Source organism: Delphinus delphis, chromosome 9 (genome assembly GCF_949987515.2).
Source record: "Delphinus delphis chromosome 9, mDelDel1.2, whole genome shotgun sequence".
NCBI classification, from domain to species: Eukaryota; Metazoa; Chordata; class Mammalia; order Artiodactyla; family Delphinidae; genus Delphinus; species Delphinus delphis.
Genome location: NC_082691.1, coordinates 66,014,844 through 66,039,741, shown reverse-complemented (window position 1 = coordinate 66,039,741; position 24,898 = coordinate 66,014,844). Strand labels below are relative to the sequence as shown.

The 24,898-nt window shown below is 46.0% G+C and overlaps 1 long non-coding RNA gene across 1 annotated transcript in view; it reads right to left on the bottom strand.

Moving 5' to 3' along the window:
- Positions 1-1,834: 1,834 nt before the first annotated feature.
- The window catches only part of LOC132431134 (uncharacterized), an 80,346-nt gene continuing 57,282 nt past the window's right edge, over positions 1,835-24,898 (bottom strand). Inside the window, exon 3 of the long non-coding RNA XR_009520655.1 lies at positions 1,835-2,088. This is a non-coding gene — a long non-coding RNA (uncharacterized lncRNA). The remainder of the gene's footprint in view (positions 2,089-24,898) is intronic.

Below are 24,898 nucleotides of genomic sequence, written 5' to 3'. Positions count from 1 at the left end.
CCTTTGTTGGTGCAGCTGTCTCCATGTCACCCAAGACACAGCTCCTGGGGCCGGCCCAGAGGTGGCTCGCCCTTTCACCTTGTATCTATTCACAGCCTTTGGCAAACAGGTGAAGGTCAGTAAATGCTTGTGGCATTGTTGAATAACAATTTGACCACAAAGCAGATAATGGCCAGTTATATGATAGAGGTCACAGGGCTGTGATGGAAAAATGAATTTCCAGAACCAGAAGAAACGTGTCTTTTAATTTTGGGATTATCTATAAATGATTCTCAGGGGGAAGAAACACATGCAGTAACTATCAGGAAGGATTTAGATCGTAAAGTTGTGAAGGGGAAAAGTGAGAGTGATTTGGAGCATTGCTGAAAATGGAATTTTATGTCTTTGCTGCTAATTCCATCAGCCTCAGTTCTGGAAACCATCACCAGCCCCAGCTAGAAGGGCTCCATGCACTGGGCACGGTGAGGCTGCAGAGCCTTCTGCACTTTTGAGCATGGCCAGAGTCCATCTCAACGCTCCTGTTGGCACATGAGATAGAACAGCCAGGGGTATGACTTAGCCAGTGGGGGGGGGGGGGGAACCCAATGTGCCCACAGGTGCAGCCAGTATCCAAGGAGCAGACACACCCGAAATACCCTGAACACTGACCAGTTGTGCAATTTGTCTCTGATGACCCCGGCACCTAAGAAAAGTACTAGAAATATAATTTGATGACTTCTGATCTAAAGTAATAATAGGTAACATCTATGGAGTGCTATGTGCCAGGTGGCGAGCCAAGTGCCTTACCTTACTTAATTCTCTCAGCAAACCTATGAGGCAGGCATTGTTACTCATCTCCTTCTACAGAACAGGCAAAATGAAGCTCAGAGAGGTTCAAAAGCTGGCCAAGATCTCTCAGCAATGGGAGGCATTTGTCCTCTGGCCAAGAAGTCGGTATCTCTACAGCAAGGGTCCATTCTCTTATCAGGACTGGTACTATTCTAATCCTATTTGCAAGAGTGAAACAACATGGCATATAGTTATATGGCAATAACATTAACCTTTAGAGCTCCTTGCTGAAATTGAGGCACTGGTTTGAATCCTATGGTGGGAGATTCCAGATCTTGTGCTTTAGAAATAAAATCAACCATGTCTGTATTGAGTACCTGCTGTGATAATAATAACAACCGCTAAGAGTGAGCACTCACTAGGTGGCAGAAATGGGATTCAAATCCAGGGAATCCGACACTTTTAAAGAAATTATTGGGCTTTCCTGGTGGCACAGTGGTTAAGAATCCACCTGCCAACGCAGGGGACACAGGTTTGAGCCCTGGTCCGGGGAGACCCCACATGCCGCAGAGCAACTAAGCCTGTGCGCCACAACTATTGAGCCTGCGCTCTAGAGCCCGCGAGCCACAACCACTGAGCCCGCATGCTGCAACTACTGAGGCCCCCGCACCTAGAGCCCATGCTCCGCAACAAGAGAAGCCAACGCAATAAGAAGCCTGCGCACCACAGCGAAGAGTAGCCTCCACTCGCCGTAACTAGAGAAAGCCCGTGCGCAGCAACAAAGACCCAACGCAGCCAAAAATAAATAAATAAATAAATAACAACAAAACACAAATTATTGAATAATTTAAGAACACTTTCAGTTTTGATTTTTAGTATTAATGGATAAAACCCAGGAAAACTCTTTAGGGTCTTCCATACTTTTTAATGGTATCCTGGGAGCCGAAGACTTAAGACGGGCTGCACTAAGCGGGATCACCTCCCTGATGGGGTCGGGCCCTGTGCCCGGCCGCAGCCCAGCCCTCTTCCTGCCATGTATGCAGTGACAACAACAGCTTACCTCTGCCAAGCCTCGTCTCACCCCCGTCCTAGGTTGGGCATCCTCAGCAGGCGTGTTGGCTCCACATGGCAGGGAAGCTGAGAGGGGCCCAGCTCTGCTGGGTGGTCCACAGAAGTCCTTTCCATCATGGGTTGAGCATCGTGCTCTGTTCTTATCGAACCCTTTCCTCCCAGTGGCTCCTCCTCTGAACAGAATGGCACAGCCTCAAAGTCATGAGTCTTATTCCAGTGATGAGGCCACAATCTCCTTTCAAGGTCTCTCTGTGGAAGGAGTATGTGGAAATTAGCAAGTTCACTGTCACTGGAGATTTTCAAACAGAGGCAGGACAAGAGCTCGTCGGGGGGCTGTGGAGGGGATTTGGCAGCAAAAAGGACATCCATGTCCTCTGCGATCCCTCCCATATAAAGGCTGACTGCTCACAAAGGCAAGGGCCATCACTGCTGATGAAACCAGCCAGCTGATGCTGCTTTTAGACCCGGGGGATTCTAGGAAGCGGTATTCACAAAGGGGCTTGCAGTAAGCCCAAATCCTGAAGCTCCTGCAGGCGGCCGCTTTGTCTGTGGGGATATTGCAGAAACCATGACATAAACCACAAAAAATTAAGCCCAAGCCTTTTTTAAGCAGAGCCAGGCGAGTGGTGGGAGCATGAAACTCTGAGACCAGGGAAGGCAGATGATGGTGGATCCTTCGCAGGGCTGTGTCCCGTTCTAGCTGTGCTGGGTCCTTTCTCTGTGCTCTCACTCCTCATTATTATTCATGAGGCCCCGTGTTTACATCACACTTGCAGCATACAGTGTACTTCTGCCTACCTTAGGTCACTAAGAACTTTGTCATAGGCAAGTGGAGGCTCCGTTGTGCTAAATGACTTGCCCAGGGGCAGAGCGAGTTTCCAGCAGAGCCTAAATTCGAGCCACACTCTCCCAGCCATGAACTCGGTCCCTTACAAGGCAGCCAGCTCTGAGCCCTGCAGAGGCAGGGAGGGCGCAGCCCCCTGTGACCCGGTGAGCAGCCCCAGTGAGGGAACGGATGTTCTCTTCGCCTTGGTCCAGGCAAGAAATCTCCTAGACCCCCAGGTCGAGGACTCTGGGCATCCCATCATAACCCAGCAACCCTGACCCCAGACCCAGTGGCAACACTGGAAGGCCAATGCCTGGAGAGGAGGAACCAGCAAGGAGCATCCGGACAAAAGAGAGAGGGAAGGAAGGAGCTCATGCTGTCGAGGCCTCTGCACTGGCAGACATTGTTATTGTCTTAGTTTATTCTAATGGTAAACTATTGATTCAAGTAAAACATGCATGAAGAAAGGTGTACAGATCCTAAGTGTATAGCTTGATGAATTTTCACAAAGACAACACACCCATGGAACCAGCACTGAGATCAAGAAGCAGAACACGGCCAGCACCCCCAGACGTGGCCCTTGTGCCCCCTTCTAGGCACCACACCCAAAAGGTGACCCCTACTCTGACCTCCAGCGGCAGGCCCTGGCTCTGAGTGTTTTGAAGTTTACATATATGGACACACAGCAGGTACTTCGTGGTGTTGGGCTTCTTTTTCTCTCAGCACCGGTGGTGAGATTCATCCTTATTCCTGGGTGTAGTTTGTTCGTTCTCGTTGCTATACAGTAAGTACTCCACTGTATGACTATACCATGATTTATTTACCATTCACTGTTGGGGGCCATCTGGGTGGTTTCCAGCGTTTGGCTATGGTGAATAGTGCTGTGAACATGTGGACATTCTTGTGAATGTCTTTTGGTACCCATATGCGCTCATTTCTCCTGGGTTTATAACTAGAAGTGGAATTGCTGTTACATGACTTATGTCTGTTAAACTTTATAAGAAACTACCAAGTAGTTTCCCAGCATGGATGTACCGATTTCCATTCCCACCTGCAGTGTATGGGTGTTGTGGTTTCTCCATATCCTTGCCAAAACTTGGTACAATGGCACCAGGCACTCTGGATGTGTCCTTTTGAGGCAGTCTGGGTGGTGGTTAAGAGTATGGACTCTGGAGTCAGACAACCTGGGTTCTTAACCAGACTTCACCCTTCTACTAGCTGTGTGACTTTGGCTGACTTCCCTAACCACTCTGTGCCTCAGCTTTCTCATCTGTTAAATGGGAATAATACCAATAACAATTGTCTCATCCTCTTGAGGTTGCTGTGCATTTATCACAACGCCTGTCACATAGCTGTCATTCTACAAATATTAGTTCGCACAGTAATTCCAAGTGGGTGCCAGGAGGTCTTCAAGTAGTCTTTAGGGGGCCCCTGGAAAGCCCCTCCCCCTCAGCCTCCTTCATGGCCCATAGCCAGGGTCCCCATGGATAGGGTACCAGGTGGTGCTTGTGTCTATGCTAGATGCCCAGGGAGGGGGATTCGCACGCCTGAGGAGTGAACCAGCTATGAATCAACTGAATGTGAAGAAGAATGGGGAGAGGTGCGGGCATGACCAGGGTGGTAGAGGGTGGGTAGGGGGCAGGTTTCTCATCTCAAAATGTTTCCCAAAGAAGAAGGGCTCAAAGGGATGCTATGGCTTGTACTGACAGCTGCCTTTTGGCCTCTCTTCTCATAACGTTCCCAGCTCCTCCCCCACACACACAGTTCCCTCATCTCTTTGGAAGAGTTTGTGGTTATTTAGAAGGTAAAAAGAGGGGTGAACGTCTAAAACATTCAGAATAATGTGGAGAAATTGAAATGGAGTGACGATTGGTCTGATGGGCTACACTTGTAAGTAAATGAAAGCCTAATCAATATTTTTTTTAATTTAGTTTTTAGGAATGATTGTTTCCTACCCCCATTTAGTTTTGTCTTTTAATTCTTGCCAGGATAGCAGTTCTTCCGTTTTTAGACCAAGCATTTTGTGAATCATGCTACATTAAAAATGAAAATTTGGGGCTTCCCTGGTGGCACAGTGGTTGAGAGTCCACCTGCCAATGCAGGGGACACGGGTTCGTGCCCCGGTCCGGGAAGATCCCACATGCCACGGAGCGGCTGGACCCGTGAGCCATGGCCGCTGAGCCTTCGCGTCCAGAGCCTGTGCTCTGCAGCGGGAGAGGCCACAGCAGTGAGAGGCCCGCGTACCGCAAAAAAAAAAAAATGAAAATTTGCACTCACGGCCACTAACAGTGCAAGGAAGTAGAAACACAATCCTCTATTAAAACTGCATGAGATTAACAGTGCCCTGAAGAAAACTTTTTAAAGAAAACTACTACTGCCATTTTGGGGGGCCAAAACACACACTAAAGTTTCCCTTCTTGGAGTCGCGACTAACTGAAATAGAAGTGGCTTCTGTGGAAAGGACATGGTATGACAGGAATCACTGAGTTCAGCAGGGGGAGACCTGAGAAGATCCCTCAGGCCCTCGGAGCCGCCGTTTCCTCAACTGTGTTGGGGTAGATTTGACCAGCAGGTCTCAAACAATTGTTTCTAGCTCCACCATTTGGAGACTGTAAAAGCAACTTGGCCACTGGAGAATACCTGCCTAATTTTCTCTCCTAAATTTCTTTCAACACTGTCCGTCTTGGCCCATTTTTCCCTGAATCCAGCATCAGAATACCCCACTGCCTCACCAGCCTTCCCTCTTTGCTGTTCTACCAAGGGAGAGGTTGACTCCTAAAATGCTGAGTGACTCTCTGGCAGATCCCAGCAGGACAATGACAGAGGCCTGGGCCCCACCCCATCCCCAAATCCATCCCTAAAAAGCTGACGCCCTTCTCTTGAGACTCTTTCTTTTCAACTCTAAAACTAAAATTCCTAGGTGGAAAACACTTCTTTTCAAAATTTTAATAATAAAATAAAATCTAGTCTAGAGACCAGTCCTTCTGCACCTCTTATTTCCAGGGGAGAAACCAGATACCCAGGTCGGGAAAGCAGTTTCCCCCAAGGTCACGGAACTGTTTGTGACAGAGCCAGGACTAAACTCCAGGTTTTCCTGTCAACATGATGGTGTGTTCATTAACCAGAGAAGGGAAAGGACTGAACATTTCTGAGGACCTGTTATGTGCCATGAATCCCGAATGACCTGGGAAGATTGATAGATATCATTGCACCCATTCTACAGATGAGGAAACCAAGGCTCAGAATAACTTCACCAAATTATTCTTGGTGGCAGGAGAAAGCAAAATTTTCCTACTTCCAAAATCTTGTTTTACCCCCCTGTGCTTTCACTTTTAGTTTGAAAGAAGAATTTTTCCTCTGGAACTTTTCTTAGTAAGAAAACTTAAACATTTTTAAAAAACGGATCTTGGGCTAGAAGGTGAGATCTTAAGGGGGCCCGAATGTGAGGTAAATAATTTAGTGTTAGACAAAATGAATAATTTGTTGTTTGGGGGAACAGGAGGGTAGAAAAAGGGAGCTGACAAAAGGCCACATATGTGTCTCAACATGACCCCTCTTGAGACCCCAGAAAATCTAACACATCTCTTCAACTCATGAAATGCTTGAGTGTGGGGAGATTTCTTAATGGAAAATGGTGAAGGACAGACAGAACCAAGATGAGCTGTGTGGGAGTGTGAGACTAAGGAGAAAACCCCAGAGAAATCACAGGGAGAGCCCAGCTCCCCCCAAACCAGGGTGTTAATTAGGTTTCAGGTCAAATTTTCCAAGGAATTGGGGCAGGAGGTAGGCAACCAGCTGACATTTGATTCCCATGGTCTGAGGCTGGTGATGCCAATGAAAACTGTCACCTAGGCCAACTGCTACCTCTAACCTTGACTCTTGGGGGGACCTTTCCTCTTGCCCAGTGAGTTATAGCTTCATTGCAGGGGGTCTCACAGACCCCCATGTACACACACACACACACACACGCAGCATCAAACATACCCCCAAGGGGCACGTCCCCTGAATTTCCTTGCCAGCAGTAGGGTTTTTGCAGGATGTCATGTGTGCATTAGCCTTAGATCTCATTTAAAGCACCAGCTCACAACTCTGACTCCAAGAATATTTATTGGGTGCAACGACATGAAATGCAGAGACAAATGTGTCTGGTGGCTGCTGGGGGGGAATCGCTGTCGGGTAGGGCAGGAGACCCAGGGACAAAGCGCAATCCTGTGGCTACAGAGCAGCCTGCCCTGGGCAGAGTGACAGCACGAGGGTGCGGGGGCCCACTGTGCTTGGGGGCGTCAGGGAAAGCCCCACAGTGCTGTGATGGGAGCAAACGACAAGGAATCATGTACCAGGAGCAGCAGCAGAAGAGGCAGGATCATCCAGATGGGAAAATCAAGACTTTGGTTTAAATGTAGATGTAGTTTTGAGGGCAGAGTCAGCTAGGAAAACAGAAAGACAACCAACCTGGGTCAGAGAAGGACATAGCTGATTCTCAAGATAACTGGCGACAGGGCTTCTTCTCCGCACAGCAACATCATTTTAATTAGTGTCGTTTTAACTTATCCTTAGCGTTAATGGCTTAGAGCCACCCATTCCCCAGGCAGCATCCTGGCAACCCCAAATATCTGATCTAATTTTATCCCCGAGAAATTTGGATTTAGAAGAAAATGTGCAGAAGCCTCGCTTGGGAGGAGGCTGGAGGAAAACAGTAACTCCAGTCCCCTGGAGAGCGCACAGGGTGGAAGGAGAGACTGGGGGAGGGTTTCCAGTGGGTAAGACCCACAGAAGGGCGTCGTGTGTCTGAGTGACAGCATTTTATGCCACCGCCCAACTACTGTATTTACCCAGCTCTGGGAAGGGTGACACAAGTCTCTGGAATGTGTATCTTATTTTTGTCCTGCCTGCGTTTACGGCCATAAAACGAGGTCTCTCCCTTCAGAGCAGAAAGGACTAATTAGTCTGCTTGATCTGGGCAGGAACACTGTCTGCATTTTCCTTGGGTTGGCACCTTTTTAGGCCATAAAAGGGTGCATCTCAGGAAGCCTCAATGGGTGTCCACAGTTATATGCCCCAGTGTGTGTGTGTCTGTGCAGAGAGCTGTGTTCACAGCTGTACCAAGGGTACACAGGGACAGGTAAAACCGTGACACTATGACTCAGGCCTGACGATGGGTGGAAGAGGAGACAGCACATATTAATATAAAAATCAGCCCTCCCGGACTTCCCTGGTGGCGCAGTGGTGAAGAATCCACCTGCCAATGCAGGGGACATGGGTTCGAGCCCTGGTCCAGGAAGATCCCACGTGCTGCAGAGCAACTAAGCCCGTGCACCACAACTACTGAGCCCGCAAGCCACAATTACTGAGCCCTTGTGCCAGTGCTACTGAAGCCCGTGTGCCTAGAGCCTATGCTCCTCAACAAAGAGAAGTCACAGCAACGAGAAGCCCGTGCACCTCAACGAAGAGCAGCTCCCGCTCGCTGCAACTAGAGAAAAGCCTGCACGCAGCAACAAAGACCGAAAGCAGCCAAAAATAAATAAATTAAAGAAGAAAAAAAGAGTTAAAAAAAAAATCAGCCCTCCCTCCTAGGCCAGCAGGATGCCAACCTTCGCCACTCCCTGCTGATACCAGGCTGTCCTGATGCTTGGCGATTTCTCTCCTCAGTAATCTAATGTTAACGCAAATTGACCAACGCAATCTCAATCAAAATCCCAGCAGAATTAAAAACGTCTGCTCTGTGAAAGACACCAACGCCATTAAGACAAGCCACAGACTGGGAGAAACTATCTGCAAAAGACAGATCTGATAGAAGACTGTTATCCAAAATATACAAAGGACAGTTAAAATCCAACAATAGAAAAGCAAACAACCCAATTTAATAATGGGCAAAAGACCTGAACAAACACCTCACCAAGGAAGATATACAATGGCAAATAAGCATACAAAAAGAAGTTAAACATAACATACAAATTAAAAAGACCATGAGATATACTGAACACCTATTGAAGTGGCCAAAGTCTAAAACACCAAATGCTAGTGGAAACGCAATTTGATACAGCCATTTTGGAAGACAGTTTGGTAGTCTCTTACAAAACTAAACACACACTTACCATGTGATCAAGAAATTATGTTCCTTGATATTTATCCAAAGGAGTTGAAAATATATCCACACAAAAACTACACACAGATGTTTTGGGTAGCTTTATTCATAATTGCCAAAACTTGGAAGCAACCAAGATGTCCTTCAGTAGGTGACTGGATAAATAAACTGTGGTACATCCAGACAATGGAATATAATTCAGTGCTAAAAAGAAATGAGCTATCAAGCCATGAAAAGGCACAGAGGAACCTGAAATACATATTACTAAGTGAAAGATGCCAATCTGAAAATGTTACATACTGTGTGATTCTAACTATCTGACATTCTGAAAAAGCAAAACTGTGGAGGCAGTGAAAAGATCAGTGATTGACAGGGGTTGTGGGGAGGGAGGGACGAATAGACGGAGAACAGAGGATTTTTAGGGCAGTGAAACCACTCTGTATGATACTGTAATGATGAGTATGTGTCATTATACATTCATCCAAACCCACAGAACGTACAGTACCAAGAATGTAATATAAACTATGGACTTTGGGTAGTAATGATGTGTCAGTGCAGGTTCATCATTGCAGCTAGTGTACCATCTGGAGGGGATGATGATGGTGGAGGAGGCTGTGCCTGTGGGGGGCAGGGGGTGGATGGGAAATCTCTGTACCTTCCACTAAGCTCTTCTACGGACCTACAGCTGCTCCGAAAAACATCTATTAAGTATTCAAAGAAAGAAAGTACTATTCTTGCTCTTCTGACTTACAGATGCATCCATTACATCTAAAGGTACCCAAATGGACATAGGGAGTTCTCTGGCTTGCAGAAGGGAGGAATCTGCTCCAAAAACACAAACACAAAAATAAAAAAACTGGGCAAAACTGTAAATAAGAAATGAAAACATGGTGAAAGCTGTCATTTCCTAGACTTTATAGGTGTTAATAATGTATTTTATCACATCTTATCTCATGGAACATTTTCATATAGCATCACAATGCCAATTAAGTTGTGGTATCATTTTGAGACCAATCATTGAGAGTTTAAAGAGAAGGGAATTAAATAGTTGAGGTGTCAACATTATGAGCTCTTTAAAGGCCCCAAATTATTATAGCTTTGTGAACTAGAACTAAAAAGGCCACTGAAGCATCCTACAGGTTGTAATTTCTAATAAGTAAATATTGATCACTACAATCCACATGAATGCAAAGCTCTTTGGGGGTCCCCCCACTCTGTTGTAAGAGTGAAAGGATTCTTGAGTCCAAAAAGTAAGAAAGCTACTTTGGATTACCCGTAGCAGTGACAGGTCCGTTTCTTGCTATGACCTTATAAGGAGCCATTGTTGTGGAATTCCAGGCACTGACCTAAGTCCTTGGCTTGGCCTAAGGTTTTGATCCTTCTAGCTCACGAGTCTGGCTTTTGGTCACTTGAGGGATTTTCACCAATATTAGCTTTTTTTCCTTCTTGAATTTTTGTCTATGAAAGAAAACTGTTTCTCTAATCACAATACTTCTGACACCAAATGTGTAGGTTTTCCACACCGCGCAATTTTCCAGTTATCTGTGAACACCAAGAGGGTGCCCTATAATTTGATTCAATTCTGATCCTAACTGCCCCATATTAGTGCAGACCCCACAGGTTAAGGGCTCAGTCTCACAAGACTGCCCGCCCCCTTCAGATGCCAATTGCAGTCAGTGAGTCCCCAGGCTCCCCCCACCACGACCTCTGTTTGACTTTGCTATGAATTGGGGGTTCTCATGAGCGCCCCCTCAGGGCCAGTAATTTTCTATAATGGCTCACAGAACTCAGGGAAACACTTTACTTAGTATTACTGATTCACGGTAAAGGATGTTATAGAGGATCTAATCAACAGGCAAATGAAGAGCTACATATAGCAAGAAGAAATGGTTCCCAAGTTCAGGAGCTTCTTTCCCCACGGAGTCTGGGCGTGTATCACCCTCCTGGCACCTGGATGCATTCACCAACCCAGAGCTCTAACCCTGTCATTTTATGGAGGTTCTGCTGTAGGCAAGATGAATTAAATCATTCACCATTGGTGATTACCCCCAACCCCTTTTCCCTCCCTGGAAGTTGGGTGGTGAGACTGGGCTGAAAGTTCCAGCCCACTGATCACATGGGTCGGATTACTGTGGCAACCTGTCCCCATTCTAGGGGATCAGCTACGTAGGGGCTCTTAGCTACCAGTCACCTAATTAACATAAATTTTGATCTGGCTGCAAGGGGTTTATTATGAATAACAAGAGATGCTCCTTTCACCCCATCACTCAGGAAATTACTAAGATTGTAGAAGCTCTGTGCCAGGAACTTGGGATGAAAACCAAATATATATTTCTTCTTATATCACAATCTATTGTGCTTGTTATTTTTACTTTTTCTTCCTCTACTTTTTACCCCTTTCTCATTTTTTCTTATTCTTTTCTTTTTCTTATTTTTAATTTTTCTTTTTATTTTACTTTTAAATTTTTCTTTGTTTAGTCTTTTTCCAATTTTTATTTTTGCTTTATTATTTTATTTTTTATCACCTTGTGCTTTTTCTTTTTTTTTTTTTTTACTGTTTTTCTCATTTTTTCTTTTTTCTTTATTTCATTTTTTCTTCTTTAATTTAGTAAGTTAATATTGTTGGCAGTAAGTCCAACATACTACAGGGCCTCTTGGCCATCTCTGCTGAGGAAGAGACCCATGTAAGGGAAAACAGGCTCCTCAAGGTCATCGGCAAGGACAATCACACCCATCACAATATCTCTATAGTGCCAGCACCATGGATATTGAAACTGAAAACTGAAAACCACTTTCACTTCTTACCTTCCATCACCTCTCCCTTCCCCTGAATTGCCATCTACCTTTGACTGCTGACAAAGAAGCAGAAGGCCAGTGACCTTTTCCTTCAGACCAAGGCCCCAGGTGAGAACTCAGCCGTAGGGAGCAGTGGCTGCAGGATGTGGCATCAGCTGGAATGATGTGACCCCTGCCCTTTGACACACTCATGTAGCACAGACGTCAGCCGGGCCTTATAACCCCCTGTCCTTTGAGAGCTTTTCCCTGTGGGATCTCGGCCACATTCCAAATCTCAATGGGAATTCTTGAAAGTCAGACATTTCACCAGGTCACCTCAGACTGTGATTTTCTGTTTCCAGTGAATCCTGGATCTTTCTCCCATCTTGCCTATTTTAGCTGTCCCTTTCTCACTATCATGAATCCACACAGAGAGACCCAGTTCCTTTATTTCCGCAAAGCAACGCTCATCCAAGGCCATTACATTTCTGATTGTAGATTCAGGGTATAAGCGTGGGTGACAGCACAGCAGATAAAAGTGACTGTCAGACATCATTAGTCTTAAAGCCTGGTACTCCCTCTCCTGAGGCCCCAACCCTAACTGGGGAATGTTCACTGGTTTTCTCTTCTGTTATCTCCAGACTCAACTTCTTGCATCCCCTTCCTCCCCCTCAATCTTCTACTCTCCACCTTGGTTCACTGACTCCAATGATAAACTGCCCCCCAAAATCTCTCATTTTTTTTAAAGGTCTTTAAGAGCATTCCTTTTTATTTTACTTTTTATTTTTAGGAAGTTTTCCAATCTTATTGAGGTAAAATTGAAGTACACTAAACTGCACATATTTAAAGAGTCCCATTCTATCAGTTTTGACATATACACACACATAAAACCACGACCCCTCAAGCATTTTCATCACCCCTTAAAGTTTCTTTGTGCCCTTCGTAATCCATTCCTCCCTCCATCCCATCCCCAAGAAACTGCTGATCTTCTTTCTCTATATATAGATTAGCTTGTTTGTCCTAGAGTTTTATATAACTGGAATCATCCAATATGTTACTTCCCCCCCCAGCTTCTTTCATTCGGTATAATGATTTTGAGATTCCTCAATATCGTGTGCATTAAGAGTTTATATGTCTTTATGGCTGAGTAGTATTCCATTGTACGGATATACCGCAATTTATCCGTTCGTCTATTGATGGATTTAGGTTGTTTCTGGTTTTGGCTTTAACAAATAAAGCTCCTATTAAAATTCATGTGTAAGACTTGGAGTTTCATGCTTTCATTTCTCTTTGGTAAATATCTAGGAATGGAGTGGTTCGGTTGTACCTTCCCACACTCCCACCAGCAACGTATGAGAGTGTCAATTACTCCACATCCTCACCAGCATTTGGTATGGTCAGTCATTTTAAATTTAGCCATCCTGTTGTGGTTCCGTTTGTTGTTTGCTTTAATGCACAGAAGTTTAGCTACCTCTTGGCTTCATTTCTAAAAGGAGGAACGTATACTTAGGTTTAAAGGGAATAAAACAGATGATACCTGTTGTGCCGGTGAAGTTAATAGTACCCCTCTTACCCTCCAAAGTGTCCTGGTTTGGATAATAAAATATGTGGTTTCTCTACTTCTAGCCCAACTAGCAATGTCCCCAGGCTGTCCATTCCCAGTCATAAAGGAATTGTGCTCAACAAAGACTTTTTCCTCTAAAAGAAATTTTCCTGCTTTTCTTAAAACATTTTTTCCTCATCACAGAAGGATTACAGGAGGGGAGGAGTGACGTACTGTAGTCACTCAAATATGTTGAAAACATATCCACAGAAAAACCTGAACACAGATGTTTACAGCAGCTTTACTCTTAATTGCCAAAACTTGGACGCAACCAAAATGTCCTTTGGTTGTGTCCTTAGGTGAATAAACAAACTGTGGTACATCCATACAATGCAATTTTATTCAGTAGTAAAAAGAAATGAGGTTTTGAGCCACTGAAAAACATGGAAAAAACTTAAATGCATAATGCTAAGTTAAAGAAATCAATCTGAAAAGTTTGCATGTTGTATGAGTCCAGTCATATGACATTCTGGAAAAGGCAAAACGATAGAGGCCATAAAACGATCAGTGATTGCCAGCGGTTGGGACTCCGGAGGGATGAACAGGAGGAGAGAGAGAATTTTTAGGGTAATGAGACTAGTATGCATGATTCTCTAATGGTAGATACATGATATTAGGCATCTGTCAAGACCCGTGGAACCTCAGAACACACAGAGCAAACCCTATGTAAACCATGAACTTTAATTATAGTGCATCCACACTGGTTCATCAGTTTTAACAAGAGCACCACATTATTGCACCATGTTAATAATAGGGGAAACCGGATGAGGGAGGGTGTATGAGGACTCTGTACTTCCCGTTCATTTTCTATGTAAACTTAAAACTGCTCTAAAAAAAATCAGTGTAGTATTAAAGAAAAGTTCCAGAAGACTTTGTAGAAATTGACATGCTGATTCTAAAATTTATGTAGAAATACAAAGAACCTAGATTTGTCAAGACATTCATAAGTCAGAGTTGCAGACCTTAACACTCCCTGATTCCCAGCTTTCCTGTAAAGCTACAGTAACCAGGACAGTGTGGTGTTGATGTAAGGACAGCTGAGCACACGAATGGAAGAGGATAGAGCGTTCTGAAATAGACCCCCAGTGCAGTCAGTGTACCCGCATGGGGAAGGGAACGTCTTTTCAACCGACGGTGCTGGAGCAACTGGATATCGCGTGGAAAAAAAGAACCTTGACCCCCCTACTCCATACCGCACACAAACAAGGAATTCAAGATGCATGACAGATCTTAAGGTAAAAGCTAAAACTAGAAAGCTTCTAGAAGAAAACATAGCAGAAAAATATGCTCTACTTAGGGGGAGGCAAAGTTTTTAAGACTGGACAAAAAGCACTAAATATGAAAGAAACAAGCAGTAAATTGTATTCCATCAATATTAAAAACTTCTCATTAAGAAGCATGCTTAGGAAAATAAAAAACAAGCTTTAGACTGCAGGAAAATTCTTTATATTTATATATGTTATAGATAATATATATATATACATGCATGCGTGCCTGTATGCATATACAGATGCATGTGTGTATGTACACACACGTACACATGTAAACAAACATACAATATGGCAAAGGACTCAGTCCATATATAGCAAGCTCCCACAAAATGGTGATAAAATGGCAAAGAGCACAAGAAACCTATTGTTGGAAGGGACCGTCCTCATGGTTGGCTTTGACTTTTTTCTCAGCTGTGTCCAGGCCGTGCTTGCCCACTGTCACCCTCCCTGCTCGTCCATCACTGAGGTGGCTGTTGGCCCCTTCCTGAGTCACAGTAACTGTTGGTGGGGGAGTCACATGTGTTTACAGAAGTCCAGTGACACCTCCAAACTTAGGGGACCCAGCTGAGCTTTCAAGGGACCCTGTGGCCTGGGGCAAGTCACTGCTGTCCACCTTCCTGTCTGAAAATGAGGCAGTCAGGCCACTAATATTTACTGGTCCTTTCTGCTCTGACCCCTCAGTAACCCCATGACTGGGGACCCCACTTTCTTGCACAGTGACAGGATGGAGGTGGGGTTGTCTTCCCATCAATTACTTCCACGCCAGGGCTCTGCATCCTGCTCGCTCCAATGGCTTGCTTAATTCAGTTCCCAGAATAAACCTTTGCCTAGATTCTGAATAACAAAAATAGCTACCCTAATGAAACGTTCTTTGCTGACCTTATCTCAACTCTGAATAGCATGTGTGATTAGTCACACTTTATGGATTGGAAAAATGAGGCTCAGAGAAGTTAAGCCACTTGCCCATGGTCACACAGCAGAGCCAGCCTTCAAACCCAGCTTTTTCTTATCCCAGGAGCTTTCTACATTCCCCATGGAGAGGACAGTGCTTCTAAAGGGTTATATTCCTTTAACGAAGAGGCCGCCTTAGCAGGGAGCCTGCAGAGGCAAATGAGCCTAAGAGTTCCTGAAATCTCTAATCCCTTGATACGTGGGAAGGGAGTATGAAGCAAGTGGGGCGGAGAAGAGAGGAATTCCTACCTGCTCAGTAGACTTCGCTGAAGCTTGAAGCAACTCTAAGTACAGTTCTTCTGAAACTACTATTAATTAGAGTAGCTAACATTTACTGATCACGTACAATGTTCAAGTGGTACAGTAATCCTATGGAATACACATTATTTTGCAGAATTCTCACACCCTCAGGAGGTAGCTACTATTGTTACCCTCACTTTACAAATGAGGTAACCGAGGCATGGAGTGGTTAAATCCTTGCCCACAGCAGCCCCCTAGTAAGTGAAGAGTGGACGTGTCCCAGAATCCCATTCCAGAATCCCAGAACTTGGTTTAGTCCCTGTTTGGCACCATCACCATTTGATTTATGTATTTATTTTCTGTGCTCTGTTTCCTATCCTGTTAGATGTTAGTTCACAAGGGTAGGGAGCTAAACCCTTGTTATTCACATCTGTACCCCTGGCTCCTGAACACACAGTACCTGCTCCAGAACTCATTTTTGAAAAACTGAATGAGAAGCGTTGCATTGCTTGCTGTTAGAGTCTGGGCTTATCTCTTGTAATAGGAAAAGGAAGAGCCTAACTTATGGGAATTCAGGGGCAGGATTTTCATGGGTGGCTGAGGTGTCTTCAGAACTTTGGTGGATGGATTTGAATGAGTTTTGTGGAGGTGAGAGGGAGCTTCAGTTCATTCTCCTTTTGTCTGTCCCAGCCCCATCCCAGTCCTTTTTCCAGGTTCCTTCTCTTTTTTCTTTTTGGATGTAACAGTTCTGAGTTTTCACATATATATAGTTTAATGCCATCACCACAACAGAATACAGAACAGTCCATCACACACAAAACTCCCTGTGTTCCTCATTTGCAATCACACCCTAATCTCTGGCAACCATGGATTTATTCCCCATCACCATCATTTTTTTTTCCCAGAAAATCCTTGCCTTGTTCCCAGTCTCAGGGGGAAAGCATTCCCTCAGTATTTATTTTAGAGCATATCTAATGGTAAAGGATTCTCTCAGTTTTCCTTCACTGAGAATATTTTTATTCCATCTTCATTCCTGAAAAAATGTTTTTACCAGATAAAGAATTCTGGTTGACAGTTTTTCTGCCAGCATTTTAAAAATGTTATTCCATTTCCTTCTCACCTCCATTGTTTTATATGAGAAATTCACAGTGATTCCAATCAGCATTTCTCTATAGAGCATAATAAAGCACCATTTTCTCTGGCTGCTTTTAAGATTTTTTTCTTTGTCTTAGTTTTTAGCCGTTTGATTATGATGTGTCTGGACATGCATTCCTTTGGGTTTATATTATTTGAGGTTCACTGAGCTTTTTTTTTAAAAAAAAATAAAGAATGGAGACTTTTAAAATAATTAATTAATTAATTAATTAATTTTTGCTGTGTTGGGTCTTCGTTTCTGTGGGAGGTCTTTCTCTAATTGTGGCAAGCGGGGGGCCACTCTTCATTGCGATGCGCGGGCCTCTCACTATCGCGACCTCTCTTGTTGCGGAGCACAGGCTCCAGACGCACAGGCTCAGTAGTTGTGGCTCATGGGCCCAGTTGCTCCGCGGCATGTGGGATCTTCCCAGACCAGAGCTCGAACTCATGTCCCCTGCATTAGCAGGAAGATTCTCAACCACTGCGCCACCAGGGAAGCCCCTACTGAGCTTTTTGAATCTGTAAGTTTATGTCTTTCACCAAATGTGAGACGTTTTTACCCATTATTTCTTCAAATAAAATGTTTGCACCATACTCTTTTCCCTCTCCTTCTGAGACTCTGATAATATGAATGTTAGACTTTTGGGTATTGTTCCTCATGTCCCCAAGGCTCTGTTCATTGTTTTTTCTTCAATTTTTTTTCTCTTTGTTCAGATTGGATAATCCCCATTGATCTGTCTTCAAGTTCACTGACTCCTCTCTATTTTGCTATTGATTCTATCGTGAATGTTTTATTTCAGTTATTGTATTTTTCAGTTCCCCCAAATTTCTATTTAGTTCTTCATTCAATCTCTTTGCTTACATTTTTTATCTTTCCATTCATTTCAAGAGAATTCACTCTTACTTCTTGGAGCATAATTATAATAGCTGCTTTAGCATCTTTATCTAGTAATTTCAATGTCTGTGTCATCTCTTGATTGCCCTTTCCCTTAGAAGTTGATATTTTTCTGGTTCTTCATATGCTGAGTAGTTTCGACTATATCCTAGACATTTGAATATTATATTCTGAGACTCTATGTTTTATTTAAATCTTAAAGAGAATGTTGAATTCTGTTTTGTTTTATTTTAGCAGGTAATTGATAAGGTTACGATCCAGCCTCAGGTCCTGACCCACCTTCTGTGGACTGTGGTTTCAACTTCAGTTCAGTTTTCAACGACTTTGCAGTGTTACTTGGATCTGTTCTTTATGTGCTACCCAGTGGCCATTTGGGAGTCTGGGTGATTCTCTAATCCACAGTTCAGTTCTCATAACTCACAGAGCTTAGAAATAAGCCCAGGAGCTCACATGGGACTTCTCTCTTAAGCTCTCTCTTTTCTGAGATCATTCTGACATTTTCAGCTCCCATGTGGCCCTCTGGTCTATAAGCTGGGGATTTAGCTTCCCTGCTCAGCTGTGCACTTCCCCTGAGTGTGTCTGAGTATGGGCCAAGCAGTGGAAGGACAGGGAGAAAAAAAAGCAGTGGGATTTTGTCCTACCTTCTTGGGACCATAGCTTCTCTAGTCAGAGGGAGGGTTTTCTTCTCTCAAAGTTTTAGGTACCTGCCTGGCTGCCGCCCCCATTGCAATCACTGCTGCTGCCATGGGATTAGCTGGGGGTCAGGGTGGGAGGATGGAAAAAAAAACCAACCAGGGGCTTTCCTCACTTTCTCTGACACTTAGGAGCCCCTTTTCTCATTCCTCAGACCAGACAGCAAGGGTTCCTTTTGCAGCCTTTTCTGTTTGCAACTAGTGCTCATGTCCAGTTTTCAGACTGCCTGTGAATCTAGGCCAGATGATTCCAGGGGGGTAAAAATGGGAGACTCACAGTGGGTTTGGTGGTACCTCAAATTCTGTTCTCCTTCCCTAATCCACCTCCTCCTGTTTACTTTTCATTGTCCTCCAATAGCTGCTCCACGCATTCTGTCTGACATTTATGGTCGCATTCAGTGGGAGAGGCATGCTGAAGTGTGCTTACTGCATCTTGCCCAGAACAAGAACCCAAATATACATTTTGTGTCCAATGCTATAAACAGTAGGGAAACCTTGTCTTCAACGACGGGCACGATGTCCAACACTAACTCCCAGGACTGCCTTCATACAGCCCCCAACAGCTGTGCTCTTCCCGCTGGCCTGGGCTTCTGGCCCCATCAGGTTTTGGCTGAGGCAGCTGCTGTCCTAATAGAGCACTCCTGAGGCTGGGCTACTTGAAGCAGCCCCATCTCCTCAGGGCAGGCTCCTTTCTTCAGCTTCCTAGCTTCCCTCAAACAGTTCAGGTGCTAAGTAAGGCGGCCTGCCTCAGAGCTTCCTGAGCCATGACAGAAACATCAGGATGGAAGTGACAACTGGAATGCCTGGCTGAAACATTTGGCTATGACTTAATACGTAACAAGAAGATGCTGAAAATTCTTAAGGAACAGCATCATGTAATCATCATCATGAAGATAATAACAGCTAACATTCTTAAGCCCTTACTATGTGCCATACCCTATGCTATATTTTTATATACATTATTGCCTATATATTACTACATTTCATCCTCCCAGCAGGTTATGGGATAGATACTATTTCTTCTCAACTGCAGATGAGGAAACCACTTCCACCTGGAAGGGACACATGTTACCAACATCAGGGGGCAGGGAAGAATATCCCGCCCCTATTTGGGGAAGAACTGGATAACTGGATTGGGATTGCTTGTGACGAGCCCTAAATATGAACCCAGACACCTATAAGCTGGTGACCACGGCATTACTTTCCTCTTCTGTAAAATGGGGATAACAGTGGCGCCTGCTCTGCCCTGCAGCTAATCCATAAGGTTACGGATGCAGCACGCTTTGCCTGGTGGCTGGCACGTAAGAGGCAGTCAGTACATAACCACTTTTACTTGTTTCTCCTAGATGTGTGGGCCTAGCTGTACCCGCACATGGAGTTCTCCTCGAATCTCCAAGGACAGGCAGGCCCCTGGGACCAGACTCCATTCTGAGTGATCATTGGACACTTGTTATCACCCAAGAGCTGACTTGACAGCTATTTAACACTTCACCAAGAAAAAACTAAGCGACTGTGTCTTAGTGGCAGTCAGCTAGCCAACAGGTTAAAATTAGCTGGCATGGGGACCTCCCTGGTGGCGCGGTGGTTAAGAACCCGCCTGCCAATGCAGGGGACACGGGTTCGAGCCCTGGTTCGGGAAGATCCCTCATGCCATGGAACGACTAAGCCCGTGCGCCACAACTACTGAGCCTGTGCTCTAGAACCCGCAAGCCACAACTACTGAGCCCACGTGCCGCAACTACTGAAGCCTGTGTGCCTAGAGCCCACTGTCCGCAACAAGGAGAAGTCACTGCAATGAGAAGCCCGTGTACTGCAATGAAGAGTAGCCCCCGCTGGCCACAACTAGAGAAAGCCCGCACACAGCAACGAAGACCCAATGCAGCCAAAAATAAATAAATAAATTTATAAAAATAAATAAATTTATAAAAACAAATTTATATAAATCAATCAATAAATAAAATTAGTTGGCATGACCCAGTACTTTACCTGCAGTCAAGTTTTGAAAGACCTCATCTATTTAAACAACTCCTTTAAAATGTTTTTCTCTCAATTTCTATGAAGAGGCACACACCCACAGAGGTAATATGTGTTTGCTGCTAGGATTTTCACTTAATGAGAGGTCACACTTCAAAGTAGCTTCCACACATTTGGTCAACAGTTCAGGAACAACCTGGGCAGTGGGGAGGAGTACTGTCCCCACTTAAGAGATGGGAGCAGGTGACTGGGTCAGTAATATTCCACTGGCTTCCGTGAGGATCCTAACAGAGAAAGGGGTGGGAGGGAAGGAAGAGGAGAAGCTGGGAGGAAACAGCGGGGCACTTGTCTTGCAGGGACCTGGAGACTGTCAGCTGATTGCCTTGGACTTGTCCACGTCCAGTGTTCTGTTAGACCTCACGATGAAACCTGGGACGAATGGGTCTAGAAATGGACCAAAGTGAAAGGAAGCCATGGAATCAGGAAGGGCTGTGACATCAGATGAATCTGTTCTTAATAGTTTTTACTGCTCTCAGCAAGTTGTTTAATCTGTCTGAGCTCTGAGTTCTTTATCTACAAAGCGAGGATAGACATACCATCTTTTATGACTGGGGGAAGATTACATGAGACAGTGTGTGTGGCAGAGCCGTGGGACTTGGTGCACAGAGGGCTCAATAGTGCTACTTTCCTTTTACAACACAGATGCCAGATAGGACCTGTCTGCCCTCCAGATCTAGAGATGATCTCACACCCCCACCCATCCAACGCCAATGGAGGATTTCCAGTAAAGCCCCAGGCATCAGATTTCTTGTTTCTACTCCATTATACTTGCCTCCATTAGGTTTTTAATCTAATCCAGGTGTGCAACTCAGCTTCAGACACACACACACCACACACACACATACACACACTTAGTCACACACACACTTTTACATACTCACACACTTCCTCACTCTCACACTCACACTCACCATTCTCTCAAGGCCATGTGTGTGGTCCAGCTTTACTGAAACTTTGGGGATGTGGAGATTGTAAAAACACAATGGTACAGATAACCTGGTTGTTGGTTTTTTTGAGTCTTTCTGACATTTCCACCTCCTCTTTCTCTCCCTCCTCCTTTCTGGCCCCCGCCAGTGTCCTGGTTCCTAACCTAAAGTACTGCAGCTACCGCTTCATAGTATTCTTCCAGCTCGAGCCCACAGGCTCTCATCTTCCACTTCCAAAGGCTTATCGAGTTATTTTCCTAAACACGTGTGGTTCCTCCCCTGAGGCCTTTGGGACCAGCAGGTAAAATACAATATATCTGTTTTGCCCTATGACCTTCTTTCCCACACCAGTGCTCAATGGCCTGAGGTGCTGGTGGTAGTGGGATTCATTCTCTATTCACCTCCTGGGGAGTAGGGCCTATGTTTGTCTCCATTACCGCTCTCTTCCCAGGGCCCTGCCCTGCACAGGCACAAAATATGCCCTGGATAAACACAACCGAATTGGCTGATGGCATAAATCAGTTTAGGAAGCAAATTAGATAACCAGTCTTTCTAGAACAGTGGCATCTCTATCACCAGCACCATCAGAGATTATTGGAAGTTACCACCCAGTCGGGTCACATGCATCTGATCTGGGTTGTAATCCTAGTTAACTCATTGCCTGACGTTTGACCTTGGGCAAGTCACTTCACCAATCTGGGCCTCAGTCTCATGACCTTTAAAATGGGAGTGATGATACCTACACCGGGAGCCAAACGTACTATGACGAGAACAAAGCGAAATAGCTAGGTAGCCCGCAGTTCTAGGTAAGTATCTGCTTTTGTATTGGTATCTGCTTTTTGCATCAGTAAATTTGTGTCCATTTTCTGAAAAGGCTCCCCAAATTGTATACTCTCTGGGCTCCACAAAACCTGGCTCCCGATCGGGAGGAGATAATGAGATGTCATAACTGCGTGGCCTGGAGCGCCCCAGGGGTGGAACCCTGTGAGGAGTGGACTGACAGGAGGTCTGAACACGTCTTCCTGGCACCCCTTCCCCATTCCCTGGCCCTGCAAACCCAGGCAAACTTCCAAAGGGCCAGTCGCTCAGGCCTCTAGGCCCATGCCCAGGTTCTCACAGGCAAAGGCTGACACTCCCTTTTCTGGGGGTGTCAAAAACAGGACCTGTTGACTCACACAGGTGCAGGTTGCAGCCTCTCACTAGACACAGAAGCTCTGCTCGGACTGACCCCCTGCCAGCTCCCCTCTGGATGCCATGATGGTGTCCAACATCCAACGGGAGGAAGTGTTGCAGCCCGACTCCCCTCCCCTCAACAGAGGCCTGCTGTAGCCGCTGGAGACACTGAGCCAGTGTGATATACTCCTGCGTTCTATTTCCTGGACCTCAGGTACACAGAACTGGATTAGGGATTAATCACCATCCTTTGTTCATGCCACTCTGTTGTTGTTGGTCCACGTCTGGCCTCCTGTTACTTCCTTAGGCTTTTTGTTTTATTCTTTAATGCAATAAGGACTGAAAAACCATCACTCAGAACAAAAGCTAGGACCAGGACAGAAACCTACAGCTAACTCCACAGTCACTCCATAACCTGTATTTTCAAACTTTTGGCTTTTAATCCAGAAAGATTACAGCCCAGCCGATCAGCCCCCAGCTGCTGTGTGCCGCCAGCTCCTGCTTCAGTTCTTCTTCCCTTCTTGGCTGCACATCTCTGGGAAGCACAAATCAATCATTTTAGCAGCTTGATAGCACATTCGGAAAGAGTTTGGGTCACGGAGCCAGAGAAAATGAATGATTAAAATGAGGCTTTTGAATTTACATTCATTTTTTCCATTCAACTGACATCCTTTGCTTTCTTCCCATCTTCTAGGCCTTGCAGATTCATCAGGATGTCCTTGAGGTTCTGCGGGAAACTGCCCAGTCTCCTGATGAGCAGGTGGGCGCTCAGAGCAGGGCAGGAGCTGCAGCGCGGGAGCCTGGGAACCTGGGCTGGGCCAGGGGCTGTGGTGGGAGGTGGTCAGGCGTGAGCCCAGGTGTGCAAACGTGCTAAGTCACATCTCAAACCAGAGGAGGAAGAGAACAAGCAGGCAGACCCTTCAGCCAGCTCATCAATGTGAAGGGAGCAGACAGGAGGCACAGAGCGGGAACAAGCGTTGTCAGCCTGGAGGGGGACTCAAAGCAGAGCGTGAGGATGGGGCTGGGGGAGCTGAACCGTGTGAGGAGGGGGCCTGGCCTGAGTGCTTCTCAGTAGAGCCCCTGGCCCCTCAGCCACGATGGGACATCTTCGCCTCTCCCCAGACTCTCTCTGGCTTCTCAGTAAAGGCAGCTCTTTAAATCACCTGGGGAGCTTTTAAAAAGTACCGGTACCTGTGCCCCGCTCTCCCATTCAGAGCCATGTGGTGCGGGGGCCTGGCGTGGGCAGGCTTGTCCCGAGGCTCAGCAGTGCGGAGACTGCCGCAAGAGGGGCGTTGGGCTCCCTCGGTTTGCCCGCGGCAGGTCACAATATAATCAGGCGAAATTTGGATGTGGGAATTTCCCAGGTTCCTCCAATCCTGGGGTCAAGGTTAAACTTGACGGAGGTACCGTGGAAGGCCCAGCCCCTCCCCCCCATCTCCTGGTTCCTGCCCTCAGTTATCTGATGGGTCTGGGGGTTGCAGGGTGAAGCAGGGAACAGTGGAAGAGGAGTTAGGCACAGAGGGCAGAAGTTTGCGTCAGAAGGCCACAGGTTTCAAAGTCTCTCTCTTGAAGGGCCTCACTTCTTGGTCTCCCAGTTTGAGGGCTGGCCATTGGCTCATAGGTGGCCAGGTGAGGGCCAGAGAGCTGTTTCCCCTGGGGCCTGGCTCTGTCTGCTGGCCCGGGAAGACCGGTGGGCATCTCTGTTCTTTCTGCTAACCATAGTTCCCCCAGATATGGCTGGGGCATCAGGGAGAGAGTGGAAGTAGCAGCAGAGAAACAGCAATTTCTGTGAAAAGGAGTATTTTGGGTTGAAAGGCAGTGAAAACTACTATATGTGGCGAGTAAACCAATCATATCATAGCTGTGTCTGAAACCCTATCGAGGTTTTCCTGGGGCCTGCATGACAGTCTCACTGGGTTAGGGGCCTGTGAGTGGAGTACAAGGCCTGGATAGAGGTGTAGGGCTTCGGACAATGCCCTCCAACACCAACAGACAAATCTGAGCTGAGACTGGCCATAAAGCAGCTAAGGAAGGCTGTTACTGATGAATAAGGAGGCCATGGTGGCTAGAGTAGTGGGCTTTGGGGTCAGGGAGGGAGGGAAGAGGATGTCTTTGCTGAGGGATAGTTACCACCACCAGAACGGGGTCATGATGTGGGAAGCAGCCAGCCGGTGAGAAGACCTTGGGTGATTGTGTCCGATGCTCGTTGACCTGGCTCAGGTGGTCGGTGCAGGTGGTGGGGCTGTGTCAGAGGTTGCCTCACGGGGGCTCCAGGAGGCCCCGGGGTTCACATTCCGTGCTTTCAGCAGGCCCTGGCTGACCGCGGATGTCCTGGTAGTGGGGCCGTGACGGCTCCAGGCTCCCCGCCTAGACACTCAACTGCTCATCCAGAGCTGCAGCTCCTCGGCATCCAGGTCCTTCCGTGCTCTGGGGCCACGGGGACTGGATGCCCAC